General features: G+C 39.7%; 1 pseudogene; it reads right to left on the bottom strand.

Annotated features, from left to right (window-relative positions):
- Window positions 1-521: 521 nt before the first annotated feature.
- LOC110257328 (ATP synthase F(0) complex subunit j, mitochondrial pseudogene) lies at window positions 522-885 on the bottom strand (annotated as a pseudogene).
- Window positions 886-20413: the final 19528 nt, after the last annotated feature.

Raw genomic sequence — 20413 nt, 5'->3', positions numbered from 1 at the left:
AAATTAAAAAAACAACACAGAACCTTCCTCAAACTTCTCTTAACCTCTGTGATACTGTTCTGCTGGGTCCTTTTTCCCAGAGGATGTCAATCAACCTCTGATCTGCCCAGAAAGAAGAAAGGAACTTCAATGCTAATTGAGGAGAAAGTAAGAGAAGAGGGCCTTGGACTCTGCTCAGTGTTTAAACATCCCTCCTGCACAGACACAGTTTTGGCTCAATCACGGTGTGGCCTCTGAATGGTCTCCGCTGGATCCTGAAAAGCCAGATCTGGAGGTGTTTGCAGCTAACTTCCCACTGGATCTCTGCAGACTGGCTTCTGATTTGCTCTGTCTCTCCCTTACCAAGTCTTTTCCCTCTAGTACGAACCTCTTCGTTTTGCTCTGAGGTCATTTCTGCTTTGGAAGTTTACTTCCTTTCTATTCAGGTTCTTTTTTTTTTTTTTTTAATGTACTGAACAGGTGTTTATTGCCCATCAGAGCGAGTGCCTAGATCTGCCCCCACGCCTGCACTAATCGAGGTCTCACTCTTCAGCCCTTGGGTTTCTCAGCAGGACTCTGGCCAGCGGGAGAGACATGGGAGCAGGCAGTGTGGGTCTCATAGGTAGGTTTATTCTGGAGGGCAGCGGCACTGCTACAAGTGAATGCGATGACCCAGGATCCCACAGCACAGCCAGGCCAACATCCCATCTGAGCAGAGATGGTGAGTAGTGGTCATGAGCAGGAGCGGGACTGGAAGTTTTCAAGGCTTTACTTCTTTTATCAGCACTCCTGATTTTATAGACAATGAGTCCCATCAACCCCATTCCTACCCAAATCTCCTGGTACACTTGGGTATAGTAGGGCTTCATGGGGATCAAAACATTCTTGATAAGGCTCTGAAGCATCTTGGCGCAGGACTAGTGGCTCCCCATTCAGGTTCTGATCTACTCCTGGTTTGACAGACGGTTCCTCTGTGGCTTTGCCTACATCACCTTGTCTAAGTGGCTTCTACCCAGCATTTGTTGCCCAGAGAAGAAGGGGAATATTCACACTCAGGATTCTTGTCTTTTACTCCTTGTTTCTAGCAGGTGGGACAGGAGTGAAGCCCTTTGGACGACAGTAGGTATGCAAGATACTCAAAATACCTAACAACTGGTGAAGCTAGGACACCAATCAATACTTGATATGGAAACTGAGGCTGACTGTCAACACCTTGGCTAGGTCTCATGACCACAGACCCCCTGAATGTCAATCCTGCTCTGGGGGTTCCCTGGATCTTCAAACAGTAAATCCCAAATGGAAGCTGGAATTCCATTTTCAGTTGATTAAACAGAGGATCAGGAGGCAATATTGAGAATCATAATCATTTATGGAAAGATAATGATTACTTTCTAGTAGGTTTACTAGCCCACAGAAGCTTGATATATTCTAATGGAACTTTTAAGAGATTTTATGTGCTTTTGAAGAAGTCCTGAAATTCCCCTTACCGAGCCAGTAGAGATGACTTGAATTCCTCCCTACCTCATTTAGTGATGGTGGGCATTCAGTGCAAATGTGATGAGTGAGACTGCCCTGCGATGTTGATGTACATTTGCTCAGAGGTGTATTTGTATAATTCCGTAATAATACTCATATAGTGAAAAAGTAATTAACAGATACAAACTACTACACATAAAATAGACAAGCAGCAAGGATTTACTGTAGAGCACAGAGAACTATAGTCAATACCTTGTAATATCCTATAATGGAATATAATCTGAATAAAAATATAACTGAATCATTTCGCTGTGCGGTTGAAAGTAATACAATATTGTAAATCAGCTGTACTTCAATTAAAAAGTAATGCAGGGAGTTCCCATTATGGCCCAGAAGGTTAAGAACCCAACTTATCATCATGAGGATGCAAGTTTGATCCCTAGTCTTGCTCAGTGGGGTAAGGATTCAGTTGCTGCAGGCTGTGGTGTAGGTCACAGATGTGGCTGGGATCCTCTGTTGCTGTGGCTGTGGCGTAGGCAGGCAGCTGCAGCTCCAATGCGACCCCAGCCCAGGAACTTCCATATGCCACAGGTGTGGCCCGAAAAAGAAAAATAAAAGTAATTCAAATGATTCTTTGTAAATGCACCAACACATACCTTTCCATGTGATTGCCCAGATGCTGGAGAATGCAGCTCAGTGGCTGATTCAGTTTCTGCTTCACACAGATCCTTCGGAATAGTTGTGGTCATAAGTGGAGGATTGTTTTTCTGTGAGGATAGATGCAATTTTTTTTTTTTCAGGGCCTCATCCACAGCACATGGAGGTTCCCAGGCTACAGTTGCTGGCCACAGCCACAGCCACAGCAATGCCAGATCCGAGCTGTGTCTGCGAACTACCCCACAGCTCACGGTAACACCAGATCCCTGACCCACTGAGCGAAGCCAGGGATCGAACCCATGACCTCATTGTTCCTAGTCAGATTTGTTTCCTCTGCGCCACAATGGGAACTCCTAGATGCAATTTTTTTTTTCAAACAGCTCTATCAGTTAGGAGTTCTGCTTTATCCTTAAGTGACTCAGATCCAAAATATTGGTGTCTTAGACTAGACAGTGTATTTTCTTCTCACCTGAAAGTCCAGGCTTGTATCATGGTCTGCTCTTCAGAGTCTCCAGGAGCACCTTCTGTCTTGCTCATCTGCTATCACTATATTACCCTTTGGTTATTCCAAGAGGGCTCATCATCTGGCAAGCAAGGAGGAGTGGGAAAGGCAGAGCACACCCGTTACCTCTAAGACACTAACCCAGAAGCTGCGCGTTATCGCCACACCTACACCATTGGCTGGACTCTGGTCATTTGACCACACCCACCTAGCTGTGTCAGAAGCAGAGAAATTTGTCCTCATTCTCTGTGGACATGGGATACTTAGCAGCTAAATATTGGGGAGTTATTATTACAGAAAATTCGGTGAACTACTATTGGGTGAGGATGGGCAAACTTGGATAATATACATTCGGTAAAAAAGAAAAAAAACAAACCCAAATTCTAGAATCAGCATATTCTAATCAGTTGACTTTCCTGTGCACATGTATGTGTGTGTCTCTGTCTGCATGTGTATGTGTGTGTGTGAGAGAGAAACCCTTGAAAGACTGATAAACTCCCCCCAAAGAAGAGTCCAGATGTTTCGGAGGGCCGTTATTGGAATAAATCTGTAACCTTCCAGAGTAATACCTTCAGAGAGGATATCAATAATCTGAGTTTTCCTGCCTGCTGTGTTTGTACTATATCCAAATGCATGAGGATGAGCTTCCTACTCTGTGTGTCAGGAACATGACGTGATTTATTCCTGCATAACCAGATATGTAGCAGAACAAAGGACTTTTTAATTTCCTCATTAGAATAAGTAATTATGACTGTAAACAGCTATCAGTATGATTACAGGGTTTAATAACACCTATGGATGACGCAAGCCTGATTTTAGGTCTGATGGTCTCACCCTCCCTCTCCCCTTTCGATTTGCCTCTACTGCTGTTAAATGTTATCCTCTTAATCAGTCTTGATGGCTCTGCCTTGCTTGGAGACTTGCTTAGAGACTCCTCAGAGGCACATTGTTTCGTGGGAGACAGCTGTTCTTTCCTAGCTGAGACTGACTGGAGTTATATATAGTGACGATAATAATAAATTGTCTACACATACGCACACAGCACATGGGAACCCGCTGATGACAATTAGTGTTTTATGCGTGTGTAGTGCTTTTCTTTGATTGCATTTACAAACATTCAGCTTCACTCTCTCCCTCCAGCTGCTGCAGGATATCTCTTTAGCTCATAGAGGGGTGGAAATTTGCCCCTGCAGCCCCTGAGTCTCTCTTGCAGTTTCCTAATTAACATGTGTACCGTTTAACTTTCTTCTTCCAGTCCTATTGTGATAGAAATTCATTCAGATCTCCTAGCTCTTTCTTTTTTCTTTTTCTTTTTTGGCCTCCCCCATGTCATGGGGGAGTTCTCAGGTCAGGAATCGAACCCAAGCCACAACCGCGACAACGCTGACAGTGACAATGCTGGATCCTTAACCCACTGTGCTACCAGGGAACTCCACTCTAACTCTTTAATTCTGCTTTTATCCTGTGAATTTAAAGTCATTTCTATCATATTTTATCCTAAGAGATTTACTATAATTCCCTGTGCTGTACAGTAGGACCTCATTGCTTATCCATTCTAAATGTAAGGACAGTATGAGAAAAAGTATGTATGTATATGGATGATTGAGTCTCTATGCTGTACTGCAGAAATTGGCACAATACTGTAAATCAACCATAATAAAAAAATTTAAACAATAAAGTCATTTCTAGGCCACTTACAAAAATGCAATACGTGTGAAATTGCTGTTTGTAAAATCCAACTGTATTTCCTCTTTCTATGAGGCACCAGTGACTGTAAAAACTGAACGGCCCTTGGTTTAGAAATATTGATTACTACTGGGAAGAAAAGTGCAACTAGATCCTTACTCACAAGTTGGATAATAGTTCTTCTTTGTTTAAAATATAAATCCAAGTTTCTCCATCGATCATAGAGGATTTGAAACGAACATATACTAAAAATGGAGTACCTATTTGACATAACATGTAATATAGCATCATTTTAGAGTGCCCTCCAATGTACCATGCCTTTGCTTGTGGTGTTGGCATAATCGGGTCTTGTGTACACAGTGACAAATGTCCCCTCTTGCTGCCAGATGGAGTATCTCTAAAGCAGAAAATACAATTGTTCACCACACTGGCCTTTTTAATAACAATCTATTTTGAAGTCAACAGTTTACATTATGGAGAACATTCTTCGGGGTCTCTGGTTTTTATTTATTCTTAAGTCTTCACATTAACATCATTATTTCTCTTCCTAATTTTGTGTATCTTTATGCTATTGTTTCACTGGCATGGAAAATCCCATTATTATTCCCATTGTTTCTTTTTTTTAATTGTGCACATCATAACATCTTCTTTACTGCAATTTACCTAGGGTTCATGAAAGCAGCGTAAATGGGGGGCCATCGTTTCTCCATCTCCTATTGATTTCCATTGGACCATGACTTCAGAGTGCCCTAGATGGGCTTACCCCAAAGGGGAGCTCTGGAGAAGGGCACACTGTGTCTAAGGCTGAAGACAAACCCACTAGTCATGTTGTATGTGGTACCCAGGCTGAACAGGATCGGCAGTGAAGGGGGAAGGGACCCCTCCCACGTAGAGCCTCCTGAGTAGTCTTCTAGGCAGCCTTCCTCCTTCCTATACATCCAGGACATGTCTTTCCTGATGGCCGTTTTCTTTAGAAGCAATGTACTAAGCTGCAGTAGGCAAGGCTCCTGATCTGGGCTCTATCTCTTCCAATGTCAGTTTTGATATGATAGATGGCATCTCTGAGTATATGCCTCTGTTTCCGCAAATGGATGTATTGTGATGGAAAGAATTTGGGGGTAGGCCAACTTGGGTCCTAATTTTGGTTTGTCAACTGCTAACTGTCATCTTGAGCAACTTATTTGATCCTCTCAGGGATTTGGGCACAATGCACGAAGCCAGATATTTGAAGGGTCTGCCTCCAAATAGATGTTTATATTTCTCTGCTTTCTCATCCTTCCATTTCTTGTGTGAGGGTCTGGTTTGATAAAATGAGAGAACCCACTTTGAAAATTGCCTGGTGGTGTTCGTGTAATTTTCAATGGTGGAGTAACTAATCAGAAATATATTTTGGGAGTTCCCGTCATGGCGCAGTGGTTAACGAATCTGACTAGGAACTATGAGGTTGCGGGTTCGGTCCCTGCCCTTGCTCAGTGGGTTCACGATCCGGCGTTGCCGTGAGCTGTGGTGTAGGTTGCAGATGCGGCTCGGATCCCGCGTGGCTGTGGCTCTGGCGTAGGCCGGTGGCTACAGCTCCGATTCAACCCCTAGCCTGGGAACCTCCATATGATGCGGGAGCGGCCCAAGAAATAGCAACAACAACAACAACAACAACAAAAGACAAAAAAAAAAAAAAAAAAAAGAAATATATTTTGATCAGACAACCATTAGTGCTGGCAATAAATAAAAAAAAAAAAAATTCCATACCCTGGCCCAGTGACCTTTGAAAATGATTCAGATGTGGGTCAAGTCCTTATGTGTATTTTTTCCCTCCTATTTTCTATTTTTCAGTAATTCTGAATTATGTGAATTTCACAGAGTGAAGTTAAACTTGACTCAAAAATGACAACACTTTATTCAGTTTCAATTGCCATGGTTAAGAGATCCAAGTTTGTCAAATGGTGCCCGTACACAGACAATAACGTGGAAGCCAGTTACGGCTTGTTAGGTTCTGCTAAGCAGTTGATTCTGGGTTGTGCTGGCTGGTTTCCATTTCCCCCCAAACGTATCCTCAGCCTTTGTACTGGAGGGCTGGTATCTCCTTTACCCTTTCAGTTAGGGTTGGCCAAGGAGAAGCATTGGCAGAGGCTCATCGGGCTGGGGGAGAGGGAGGGCTGGGCATTTCCTCTGTTATCCCAGGAAACCGTCTCTCTCAGAGGCTGGTTCCCTCGTTGACTATGGCATAGTCCCTCCTCCAAGGTTCCAACACTCTCTGGGCTCCTGCAACACTATTCCTGTCCTTGCCCCTCCAGTCTTAGGACTGAAAAGACTTCCTGGTCCTGCTACTCTCTCTTAATCCTTCCCAGGAGTCTGGGAGAAGTCCCTTAGAGCCTCTGAGTTAGAGCCTCTGAGTTTGAATCATCCAAGGTGAATTCTGTTTCCTGCTAGGACGCTGATCTTAACTCTTAGTGGATGCTTAGATTCCTGGGTTCCTCATCTTCATCTTCAGACCCTCTGCCGTGTTAGATCATGACAAAGCTTCATCTTTAAACTAAATCAGATGGTCCCTGCCAGAAATGCTTTCATTTAATTACAGTTTTATGTGTTCGTTTCGATTTGGGTACGAAGGTGGGGTTGAAAACATTTTATCTTCTTTAAAATTGTTAACTAAGCAAATCTCTAAAGTCATTCAGATAAGAATCTGCATGATAAACTTCTGCACTATGGAAAAGTTGTGGTTTTTTTTTTTTTGTCTCAATGAATGTAATTATTGAGTATCTAATTTCCCCATAAAATTCCCAAAGCATTTTTGTCTCAATAAATGTAATTATTGAGTATCTAATTTCTCTATAAACTTCCCAAAGCATTTCAGGCCATAGTCAGGGTATAAGTTACACACACATAAAATGACGTTAATATTATTTTTATTATGTGATGAAATCAGGGGTCTTTGGCAGACTGCCAAGCTGGAATGGATTTCCTCCTCTCTGGCTAGTGGACCCTGCAGTTCTTAGTGTTAGGGAGGTTGGGACTAAAATGATGAAATAATAAGAAAAGTTGAGAGACATAAATAGCTATATAATACTGAACCCAACACCGTACAGAAACGTTTTCTATATTAAAGAAATAAGAGGAAGTGGGAAAAGAGAGATAAAGATGTTCAGAGTTTTTAAGAAAATTGAGAAGCAAGGTGTAAAAGGACAAAAAATTTTTATATATGGAAGAAGGGCAGAGTTTTATAAGGTTTCATAATTTAGGCTAGATGGCCTCCCAACCTTTTGACAAGCTAGACAAGAAAAAATTTTTTTAATTATCTAAGGCTTTATGGAGTAGTTACAGATACATGAGAAAATTTGATTAATTAAAATAAAGAAAAAAATTTGGTAGCTTTAAAAAGACTAGGCATGATCTAAGAAATTAAAGTTTAGAGGGAAAAGGATAAATACATGTGGTTAAAATAATCAGAACACTGGCATAGAGCAAAGTGATTTTGAAACATTTCTAATAATAATATAGGAAGAAAAAGAAGAACCTCCAGAAAAAAAAGCACCTATGTAATGAATGGACAAAATTTCATGACTCTTTTTTAAATGGCTTAAAGAAATCAAATTCAAGATTTTTAAAAACCATCTGTCACATACACACACACACACACAAACCCACATATATATGTAAATGATATGATATATATGAATATAGGAAAGGGTATATGCCCCTGAGTATATTGCCATTAAAAAGACACTGTTACATGTCAATTAATCATCTGTGGGGTCAATAAGGAGCTACCCCAAGTGATCTCTTGCCCTATAAAAAGCAAAATGTTTCACCCATTAATAAGTATAAGCACTGAAAAACTGTAAACTTCTGTTAGGTATTTATGTTCCCACCCCCATCAAAAGATATGTGGAAGTCTTAACCCTTGGTATCTGTAAATGTGATCTTATTTGGCAATAGAGTCTTTGCAGATATACTTAAGATGAGGTCCTAGAGTGGGCCATAATCCAAAATGTCCTTGTAAAAAGAGGGAATTTGGACAAAGGAAAGACACACAGTGAGAACACCACGTGAGGACAGAGGTAGAGGCTGGAAGGATGCACAAACCAAGGAATCACAAGGGTTGCTGGCAACGGTCAGAAGCCGGAAAAAAGGACACTACCCAGCATCTCAAGAACTGTGAGAGATAAATCGTATTGTTTTAAGGATCTCATTTTGTGATGTTTTGTTTCAACAGCCTCAGGAAATGAATACAACTTCCTTCTTTTTCGTGTCCTTCATGACAATGGAGTACTGATGGAGGTATCCTGGGAGAGATCCATTCACCCAGGATGCAAGGAAGGAGATTCTGTTTACAGAGCATTTGCAATCCGAAATAACACAGGAGTAAAAGTTGGCCTGCTCTTTATTATCACCATGCATCCCCAGTTTCCATCCATGTCCGTGACCTTCAGTTACCCCTCCCCCGACCCATGTGGTCCTGGTGTAAGATCTAAAGGTTTGCTGCACTTCTCATCAGTAAAATGTGCTTTAGGGGTTCCCCTTGTGGCTCAGTGGTAATGAACACAACTAGTGTCCATGAGGATGAGGGTTTGATATCTGGCCTCACTCATAGGTTAAGGATCTGGCCTTGCTATGAGCTGTGGTGTTGGTAGCAGAGATGGTATGGACCTGGCGTAGGCTGCAGCATAGGCCGGCAGTTGTAGCTCCAATTCCACCCCTAGCCTGGGAACTTCCTAGAGCGTCAGGAATGACCTTCCCCCCTCCTCCCCAAAATGTGCTTTAGATGAGCACATTTAAATCCTGTCTTCTTGAATGAAAAATGTATCTACATGGAAGTTATACAGTCAGACAAGACTAAGCTCCTAACATTCCTTTTGGAGTAAAGCTTCAGAATTGCTCAAGCTCAGGAGTTCCCCCTGTGGCTCAGTGGAAACGAATCTGACTGGCATCCATGAGGATGCAGGTTTGATCTCTGGCCTTGCTCAGTGGATTAAGGATCCTTCGTTACCGTGAGCTTGGATGTAGACTGCACACTCGGCTTAGATCCTGTGTTGCTGTGGCTGTGGCATAGGCCAGTGGCTACAGTTCCAATTCGACCCCTAGTCTGGGAACCTCCATGTCTCCATGTGCTGTGGTTGCGGCCGTAAAAAGACAAAAAAAAAAAAAAAAATTGCTCATGCTCTCTGTAGGTGTAAGGCTGATGTGATAGCTCAGACAGTCAAGATAAAATCTGAGATTTTTAAACTCTGCCTCTCTTGCAATCACTTCAATTTTTTTGTGTTTAAAAATTTTTTTTGGCAAAAAGACAAAAAAAATAATAAAATAAAAAATTTTTTGGATGGGGAAGAAATTTAAAATCTGATAGAAAGGATAGCAAAGATGGATGATAGTACCATGGTTCCTAGAATTTACTGTGAAATAGAATTTTGACAAGTCTCTACCAAACTTATTCTTTCATTTTAGACTTTTGCTTGTTACTTAGAAGCCAGTGGCTTAACATGAGAGAAAATAAATACAAAGTGTGATTCAATCAATTATGATTGAGAATAGATAGGCAGAGCTGATTATGCTATGTTTGTAGCATGGATGCATTAAGATCAACATTGATGAAATAATTGACAAATTTGCTGATTTAAGGTTTGAAAATAAAAACTGATATGCTATTATTTATTATTGCGATAGATTAATATGCAGGTGTAAATCTTTTGCCTTTTATCAAAAATATATATTTTTTTGTTAATAAGAAGGACTAATTCATAGCCGTATTAGTTTCTTGCAACAAACTGGGTGGCTTAAAACAACAGAAATTTCTTTTCTCACTGTTCTGGAGGCCAGAAATCTGAAATCAAGCTATTGGCAGGTTCATTCCTTTGGGAGCTCTGAGAGAAAATCTGTTTTTTGCCTGTCCTTGATTCCTTTTTTTTTTTTTTTTTTGTCTTCATGCCTTTTTAGGGCTGCGCCTGCAGCATATGGAGGTTCCCAGGCTAGGGGTCTAATCTGAGCTACAGCTGCTGGCGTACACCAAAGCCACAGCAACCCCAGACACGAGCTGCGTCTGTGAACTACACCACAGCTCACGGCAATGCTGGATCCTTAACCCACTGAGCGAGGCCAGGGATCAAACTCGCAACTTCATGGTTCCTAGTCAGATTCGTCTCCAATGAGCCACAACAGGAACTCCCCTGACCTTGATTCTTCTGGCTGCTGGCGATGCCTCCAAAAGTCTGCCTCCATCTTCTCACAGCCTTCTACCCCGTGTCTGTGTTTTTCTTTCTTCCTGTAAGGACACTTATTATTGGATTTAAGCATGATCCAGTTAACCCAGAATAGTCTCATCCTTCACTAATACCCTGGTACCACATTTTTTGGGAGACACATTTCAGTCCAATACAGTGACCTTTCCCCTAATGTATACTGCAATATTTATTTTACTGTTTTAATTTTTTGACATGATTTTACAGGCAAAGTTTCCTAAAGGAAAATTTTCACTGTCTCCATTGCTATTCTGGTCATTATTATTTTTTATTTCATTTTATAATTATTAGTAGTACTAAAAATGACTCTTACATATGGAGGAGAGGGGTGTTAAAAATTATCTCCTCCGAGTGTCAAATAACTAGATATAGATGATTCATGGGCTCAGTTGTCAAAGGAACAATACAGAAAGTGGAGGGCAGGAGGGAAGAGGGAAACTGGGAGAATGAAAGAATTCCTACAAGACCATCTCATTGTGGAGAGCTTAACAGCGTGGCATTTGGAGTTTGACAGTCAGGATTTACAGCCCCCAACCTGCTGCCCTTGCAATGATATTTGACATTAGCATGAAGTAACCAAGTATGGAGACTTTTCAAAAGAAGATGCAGGAAAGGAAACATGTAATCAGTTGTTGTGCCTGTAGGGGTGTAAATAGAGGGACTGGGGGCCCTGGAGAGCTGGCAAGAGCAATGCAGATCCTAGTTTCTCGAGGCACAGGGGGAGCAGAGTTGGGAAAGATGGCTTTGAACAAATAGAAGATGACATGAGGGCATTGAGACTGGGAGAGAAGGACCCTGTGTTTATGGCAGTGTTTATTCTTTCATGGACAATGAAAAAAGAATAAGTGAGATATTCGAGCCATAGCGTATCAACTCTAAGAAACTTTAGAGAAGGAGTCATCCAAAGACCCTCACTTTAGAGAGGAAATGGAAGTCCACAGAGGTCTAATGTCTTCTCTAAGAAGGCTCATTGCATTGGTGTGGAATCCACCATTCCCCAGGATGGGAAAAGTCCCCCTAGGCACTTGTATGGTTAGTTATCGTCATCTGCCCTGGAGACTTCTTCTAACTCTCTATTACATATTTATACGAAATGCGTGACCCCAAGCAAATACATCTGGACAAGTGTTGCAATTACAGTCTCAAATTTATCATACAGGGAGATCAAAATAAAGTAAAAAAATGAAAAACTGAGTCAAATATACGCTTTACTCAGAAATACTTACCTAGTGTAAATTTAGTCTCAGATATGTTAAATGACAACCACTTAGAAATGCATTACCAAATTCCTTTAATAAAATGTAAAATCCATAGTTAATAGCTATATATATTTTTTAATGACACGCATTTATTGCCACACATAATTCACTGCATACATTAAGTATGAAATTTCCTGTGGGCAATAATAAATGTGATTTATAAGTCACAAGTTTGTGTAAAATCTATTTCTTCTTCTTTTGAGGACAGTTCCAAAAACCATCAAATTAGAAATAAAGTCTAAAACAATTGGAGACCTATTTCTTTGGGGAATTATCTTTGTTTTAGTTCATTCTACAAAATGTATTTTTAAATTAAATTAGCTTATTTATATTCCAGTCATAAAAACTGTACAAAAATCGAAAGAAGCAACTTTAAGGCTTTCTACATTTTACTCATTCAAAGAATATGCTAATTTAAGATTTTGAGTAAATAATTTTCCTCTGTGTTTTTAAAATTAAAAACGGAGTCTTACTGTTACAAAATCAGTGAATATAAATAGTAAAGAAATTAAAAATAAAAAATAAGAAAATTAAGACACTATACTCCCAACAAAAACACTTTAATGTGTATGCCTTTACATTTTTACACATGCGCTTTTTTAACAAATGAAATTATATATATAATGTGTAGTGAGTGATCTACTTTTGTCAGTTAATATATTCTATTTTTCCATGCAAATAAAACTAGCTCATCTGGTATCCAAATCTTATTAAATTGCTCCAATTATACCCTAAATGTCTTTACAACTGGTTTTCCCAAGAAGAATTTAAATCAGTACTATATATTGCATCTTGTTGTCTTAAGTCTGCAATCTAGAAGGACTACAGGCCAAATCCATCAGGTTGCCTGTTTTTGTAAATAAAGTTTTATGGGAACACATATATCCTCATTTATTTTTGTGGTCCATGGCTGCTTTCACTCTACAAAGAATTTAGTAGCTGTGACAGAGGCCATGTGGTCCACAAAGTCTGAAATATTTACTATCCGCCCTGTACAGAAAAGATTTGCTGACTCTTGATCTACAAAATTCTTCTTTTTCATGACACTGCATTGTTGATGTGTCTGGATTCATTATCCTCCAGAATGTCGTGCACTGTGGATTTTTCTGGTTGCTTCCTGCAGTATCTCAGCTTATTCTTCTTACTAGATATTTTTGCCCATTCAACAACAATAGTCACAATTACCTTAGTGGCAGTATAGCTGGGGTTTTATATGGATCGAAAGGACATTAAAACAAGTGAATGCAGGGAATTCCCCAGTCCTGTCAAAATTTTCTTTTCTTTTCTTTTTTTTTCAGAGATTCCTTTAACGTGGGACAAGTTTTTTCATTTTCTCAATAGGAAAAAAACGATGTCAAATGAAGATACCTTGGGAGAAAGTCGAATGGAAGAGATAGCAGGCAAATGGCTGGAATTTAAGGTAGGGGATGATGGGAAGTGGGGAAGAATAAGCTTTGCTGAAAAACCAATCATATAAGGTGTGAAAAATTGACAAGGTGTTGGCCAGTGAGTAATAGAAGTTTCCTACAGGAAATTTTGATTTCCTGGAAAGAAAAGAGTGGAGAGAAGAAAAACTATAAAGCAGAAAAAAATTAGGAATTTCAGTGACAAACTGCTTCTATTCTAAAATCCAGCTTGGTGCCAATTCTGAGCAGTAAATATTGAGCTGGTAAGATGGATTGTCCAAACATTTCAAAACTCATTCATGTTTCCATCTTCCTTACAGGAGGCATTGCATAATCAGACAAAAGATTAAGACAGACATACTTTGCCTAGTACAGTTCAGATTACATTCCCATAACATTTTATCTATAAACTCCTTAAATAACACTATCTTTTAAAATGCAGCATTTAGTACCAGTCAATGACTTACAACAGAATAATTCAAAACCATCAAGTTTACTACCCCATAGCTTTTTAAATACTGGATAATCCTTCTATGATCTTTGATTATAGCATGTTGGTTAACTCTTACCCAAGACCAGTTGACTAAGCAAAGCCAAGTTCACTAAACTTCCTGAAGCAAAGGAGATCATCACCTCATTTTAAAAGGAGGAAGTTAGGGAAGGGGTTTTTTATTAATAAGGTTTTGAGTTTTGGACCGAGTGTTTAAGATGGGTCTTCAAAGCAGCGACTGAGTAGGATTGGGAAAGCCTGTGATGAAAAATATAGGTTTGGTGAATATAGCAAAGCAAGTTTCTGATGAGCAAGCTGTTCGCAGAAGGTAAGCAAATCATTTTGATGGGAGAAGTGTTTGCCTTGATTAATTGACTTGCAAGGATTTCCTGAAGCTAATGGTGAAGTTAATTATTGGTTCACCATCTTATCTTCTGAGGCATGAACTACCTGGAGCAATCAGGTCACATTAAAATAGGTAGCCTCTGTTCTTAGTCTGGATGTAGAGTTATGCTGGTTGAATCAGGTGTCTTAGTCTTCAAGAACTTCACATAAAGTGAAAAGTTAAAAAAGACATGAAAGTATTGACTTCATTGTTTTAATATATTAATCATAGAGATTTGCTTTGTAATACCACAGTTATGTTGGAAAATTTCCAATTTGCTTTCAATGATTATTTATTATAATCACTTAATTTGACTGACATGATTTGTTATTTATAAGAAAAAATATTAAAGGCATGGTATTGAAGATACTGGGCCTTTTCCCTTAGTGTAATTATAGCTCCTTTAGGCAATTTTTGGCTGCACCCATGGCATGCCAAAGTTCCTGGGCCAAGGATTGAACCTGAGCCACAGCAGTGACAATGCCAGATCCTTAACTTGCTGAGTTACCAGGGAACTCTTAGACAATTTTTTTAAGTTAAAAAAACATGTCAAAACTAGAATGCTTCTGGTATGTTTTTCCTAGTAAAATACCTAGAAAGAATCTATGTTTTTGAATAGATATTTAAAAATAATTTTTTCAATTAAAATAATTTCTTAAGATAGTTTATATAAAAAGAGTTAGTTTTTCACTTATTCTTTCCCTTACATTTCACCAATATTTATTGGACATCATCACTTTTAAGACACTATAATGTCCTTAGAGAGTTCAAGTGTAAACTTTTCCAGGGTCCTGAGTTCCAGGAGCTGAAAGTTTAATAAAAAGGGTAGCATAGAAAACAATGAATGAAGAAGATTTTGTGGAAATTAGGAGGAGTCGTATAAAGTACTTCCAAATGATAGCATTAAAATATTAATTTCTAAAAAATTAAAAGACCTGACTCTCGTGCCAATATGCAATGACATAAGTCAGAGTTTTATCAACTCATTAGTGAGGGAACCACTAAAATGATAAAGCTGATTCAAAGAGCATTTTGAGGAACTGGTCTTTATTGGCACTTTGAGAAAATGATGTTAGAACTTGATGGGTAGGTTAGATCAAAATTGGTTAAGGTCTACAGAGCAGTAAAATCATAACCTTGAGAGTTCTCTTTTATACCAGAATAAAATGTACAATCAAACATAATTTCACAGAGTGTAAGCCCTTAAATTAATAGTGAATAGCCAAGTCAAATGCAGGTGTTTCCTGAAATAATTAAATAATTTCTATATGAGCCTATTATACATGACATTAAAATTAGTGTTTTCATGTGGGAATTCCTATATGACATTTCTTGGGGATGTCATTCTAAATATTGAATTACAAGAAAAATCAACTGAGATAGTGGGAAACAGGAAAAAGTATTCTAATTCTCCTACAAGAATGAAAGCTTAATGATCAATGTAAAGACTTCAATGGTTCAAAGGAAATCCACTGACATCAAGCAGAAAGCAAGAGTAATACGTGATCCTACACAGCGGAAAAGGTTACAATCAATGTTTCTAGGAACTTTGAAAGCTTTAAATGATTTTTCCTCCTTCCCTTCCTTCCTAGACTCGTCTGCAAATTGCACTGCAGCTCATGGCAATGCTGGATCCTTAACCCACTGAGCGAGGCCAGGGATCAAACCTGCATCCTCATGGATACTAGTTGGGTTCGTAACCTGCTGAGCCACAACAGGAACTCCTTAGAAGAATTTTCTTAACTAATATAAGAAGGATCAGAAAACACTTTTAGAGAGGGTTGGACTGGGAATTTGGGGTTTGTAGATGAAAATAATAAACAACAAGGAGTAGATAAACAAGGTCCTACTGTCTAGCATAGGATCTATATCCAATCTCCTGAGATAAGACATAATGGAAAAAAATATAAAACTGATGGAGTTCCCCTGTGGCACAATGAGATAAGGATCCTGCATTGTCATTGCTGTGGCTCTGGTCACTGCTGTGGCATGAGTTTGATCCATGGTCTGGGAACTTCTGCATGCTATGGGTGTGGTTAAAAAAAAAAAGAATATAACAAATGCATATGTGTGTGGATCTGAGTCACTTTGCTGCACAGCAGAAATTAGCACAACACTGTAAGTCAACTATACTTTAATTTAAAAAAAGAAAGCCCTCTTAGAGGAAACTGTGGACAAGGTATAACTTAAACATGAAAATGCAGGTGGGGTGTAGGTAAGGAGAAAAGAAAGGGTTTCTAAGCAAAGGGACCTCTGTGAACAGAAGGTGTGGGGGATCTATACAACCTTCAAAAAAGGGAAAGTAAGGTGAGACCTGGGGGTAGAAGGTCTTGGAATTCTGTAATAGGATTTGAGTTTTAATCTGTGAGCAGAGGAGCTCTATGATTGTAGCTGGGTTTTATGTGGGTAATAAAGCCTGCCGGTTGTTGGGAATGGGGTGAAGGCAGTTAGGCAAAGGAGGAAGGAGACTGGAGTCAGGCAGGCAGGTGGGTGAGGACAATGTCGGCACAGATGGGATTCAATGTAGCTACAATGTAGAATAAGGGGAAAGCTGGTATGCTGGTTTGGTAGCAGATCCTGAAAGGCAGGTCAAATGCTTGACTGTGTATGGGACGGGAAGGGGCTGATGGGAAGAGAAGAAGAATTAAAAAATAACTGTGAAACTGGAATAAGCCTAGAAAAAGCAGCAGGTATTTTCTGCTTTACCATGATAATGACTTATTGGGATGATTATTTTATGAATAAACTTGAATATTCCTCAAAAGAAGGGTATTCTAAAAATTCTTTCAGTTGAAATAAATTTTGTTTTAGTGTCAAAGTTATAGAGAGGTGAAAAAATTTCCAAAATATATTGTCTCCTTTGAGAGAAGGTCATTTAGACAATAACCAGCATGGGGTGGGGGGAGGTGGTCTTGGGAAATAAACCAGCTCAGATAGCAAGTTTCTGGACAGAACTTTACAGTTGAATAAGCAAACTTGGGTTCTGTTTGTTTGTTTTTGTCTTTTTAGGGCCACACCCATGGCATATGGAGGTTCCCAGGCTAGGGGTTGAATTGGAGCTGCAGCTGCTAGCCTACACCACAGCCACAGCAACGTGGGATCCGAGCCGAGTCTGTGACCTACATACACCACAGTTCATGGCAACGCTGGATCCTTAACCCACTGAGTGAGGCCAGGGATCAAACCTGCAACCTCATGGATGCTAGTCAGTTTCATTTCTGCCGAGTCACGATGGGAACTCCCAAACTTGGGTTCTTTTCAAGCCAGTCTGTGTCTTTGTCACTATCTCTGGGCTGTTGGCATTAATGAACCGACAATAAGGAAAACAAGGAAAGTGTTCTGGAGACAGAAAGATGAGGGGGAAGGGATAAATTTTTTCCTGACCTTGGACAACATAAGAAGAAAGAGAACAGACTCTCGTATTAAGTCCATGAGAAAATGGAACATGGAAATCAATACTCTCACTAGTCACTCATCAATTCATTCAGTTCTATAAAATAACTCTTATTCTGAGGATCTTAGATTAGCCCTCTGCTTTTACGAAGTTTTCTGCTTCTTCACTAAAGAGAATTCTGACTGAGGACATATTTACTCCTTCTTTTTCTCTTTTTTTCTTTTTGCCTTTTCTAGGGCCGATCCTCAGCATATGGAGGATCCCAGGCTAGGGGTCCAATCGGAGCTGTAGCCACCGGCCTACACCAGAGCCACAGCAACGCAGGGATCCAAGCCGCGTCTGCAACCTACACCACAGCTCAGGCAATGCCAGATCCTCAACCCACTGAGCAAGGCCAGGGACCGAACCCACAACCCCATGGTTCCCTGTTGTATTCGTTAACCACTGAGCCACGATGGGATTGCCCTACTCCTTATTTTTCTAAGCAACAGAAGGCTTATTATGCTATACTTCTGCTTTACTTACATATGTATATACATACATATATGTATACACACACACTATGTATATATATTTAAGAGGATGTGTATATTTGGGATATGCATGTGTGTGTATATAATGCTTAGTTACCTATATTTCAGCCTTCTGTCTTGCACAGAAATTATCTTGATATTCAAAGACTCTCCATTAACTAAATCAGTGAAATTATTGTCTAAGATGTAATGCTATCTAAGAAATTTAGAAATTATGTTTAAGCTGATATACTACAAAAACACAATTACTGTTCTGTTTCTTCCGGCTTTTTTAGGGCAACACCTATGGCACATAGAGGTTCCCAGGCTAGGGGTCCGATCAGAGCTGGCCACAGACACAGCCACAGCAACATGGGATCCGAGCCGAATCTGCGACCTATACCAGAGCTCACCGCAAAGCCAGATCCTTAACCCAATGACTGAAGCCAGAGATTGAACCCGAAACCTCATGGTTCCTAGTTGGATTAATTTCTGCTGCGCCATGATGGGAACTCCACAACCACTGTGCTAAAATGTTAGATTCTTGTGTCAATTTAGTTAAACGCAAACATTGATATTTTTGCATTCCTAAACATTATGAACAATGTTAGTTATCTGATCAATAAACCAATAAATCATTTAGGAAATCAGATGAACTAGTCTGTTCATGAGAAAAAAAAGTCAAATTTAAAAAATGTGCTTGTATTACATGCTGCACTGATCACCTCAGGGAAAAGACATACAGTTGCTGCTGTCTTTTTTTTTTTTTTTTCAATCAAAGTTATTAAAACAAGTCCAATTTGTCCAAAGATTTACCTTAAATATGGATCCAATTTTCTATTTATAAGAAGCTTCTAAGCCAACAATTTCTTGCTTTTTAGGGCTGCACTTGAGGCATATGGAGGTTCACAGACTAGAGATCAAATCGGAGCTATAGCCACCAGCCTACACCACAGCCACAGCAACACTAGATCCAAGCCTGTCTTTGACCTACACCACAGCTCACGTCAACACCAGCTCCTTAACCTACTGAGCGAGGCCAGGGATTGATCCGGAAACCTCATGGTTCTTAGTCAGATTCATTTCTGCTGAGCCACGACAGGAACTCCTAAGCCAACAATTTCTGATTCAAGCTTGTTTTGTTTTTTTGTTTTATTTAAAAGGCTAGCATAGGAGTTCCCATTGTGGCCCCTCGGAAATGAATCCTACTAGTAACCCTGAATTTCGGGTTTGATCCCTGGCCTCACTCAGTGGTTAAGGATCTGGCATTACAGTGAGCTGTGGTGTAGCTCACAGATGTGGCTCGGATCCCGCATTGCTGTGACTGTGGCATAGGCTAGCAACTACAGCTCCAATTTGACCCCTAGCCTGGGAACCTCCATATGCCGTGGGCACGGTCCTAAAGAGAAAAAAAAAAAAAAAAAGATAAATAATTTTTTTTTTTAAAGGCCAGCATAATAAAATGCTAGAAACTCTGCTTCTTTACTTTCTGGAATTTTGGCAAATAATTGATTTATATAAGCACATACTTATATTCTACAAAACAATCAGAGTAGAAGGGTTTTTTTGGAGGGTGCACCCAAAGTATGTGGAAATTCCCAGGCCGGGGACTGAGCCCATGCCATAGCAATGACCTGAACCACAGCAGTAATAATACCACATCCTTAACTGCTAGGCTACCAGGAACTTCAGAACAGAATTTTTTTTTCTAATTTAAGAGGTGTTATAATCTAATTTAACAATCACCTCTGGAGATAGGAGAATATTTGAGTGGTAAAGGCCTTTCCTAGTTACAGACACACAGGTATCCAAAGAGCTTATTGTTTCAGTCACACAAGCCCAGGTCTCACAGGTCAGAAAGCGCAGAAACACAAAGCTTCACCAGCCTAGCTCTCAAAAGCTTATTTTTTTCTGAATTGATTTGAGCTCACATGTAGGAAAGAAAACAGAAAAGACTAACCAGCTGGAAACCACCATCTTTCACCCACTCAGTCAACACAACTCATCAAATGGTCAAACAAACTGGATTCCTAGCCATCATTCTAAAAACAAAAAGAACAACAACTTATCAGCTATGTGCAAATACATCAGCATACAAACACAAATAAAACTTGCACATTTGCACGTAAACCAGAACCAGAACCAAATCTGGCCAAAATTCAAAAGCAAAAGAAAGGACTTGGCATCAAGTTCAAGAAAAGAAGAGAAGAAACAGCAAAACAGCAAAAGTAAAGAACAGACAAGCCCGTGAGGAGTATTTCTTGGACAACACAGTTTAATTGGTTCTGGCACAGGAGTCCACTGGAACATGTTCAATCATCTCCAAAACAAAGTCTCATTTTTGGAAAGTGAAAACACTGTCCTGTTTGAATACAGAATGAGCACATGTCAAAAATTGTGTTATTGTTCCTTAGGAGTCACATGGCTGCTTCAAAGA

The sequence above is a fragment of the Sus scrofa genome, chromosome 16 (genome assembly GCF_054392235.1).
Source record: "Sus scrofa isolate SSC_HxYL_T2T_F1_AM1 chromosome 16, Sscrofa_HxYL_maternal_Yorkshire_Landrace_v2.0, whole genome shotgun sequence".
NCBI lineage: Eukaryota > Metazoa > Chordata > Mammalia > Artiodactyla > Suidae > Sus > Sus scrofa.
The sequence above is the reverse complement of the archived record's forward strand: the minus strand, read 5'-3'. Positions and strand labels throughout refer to the sequence as shown.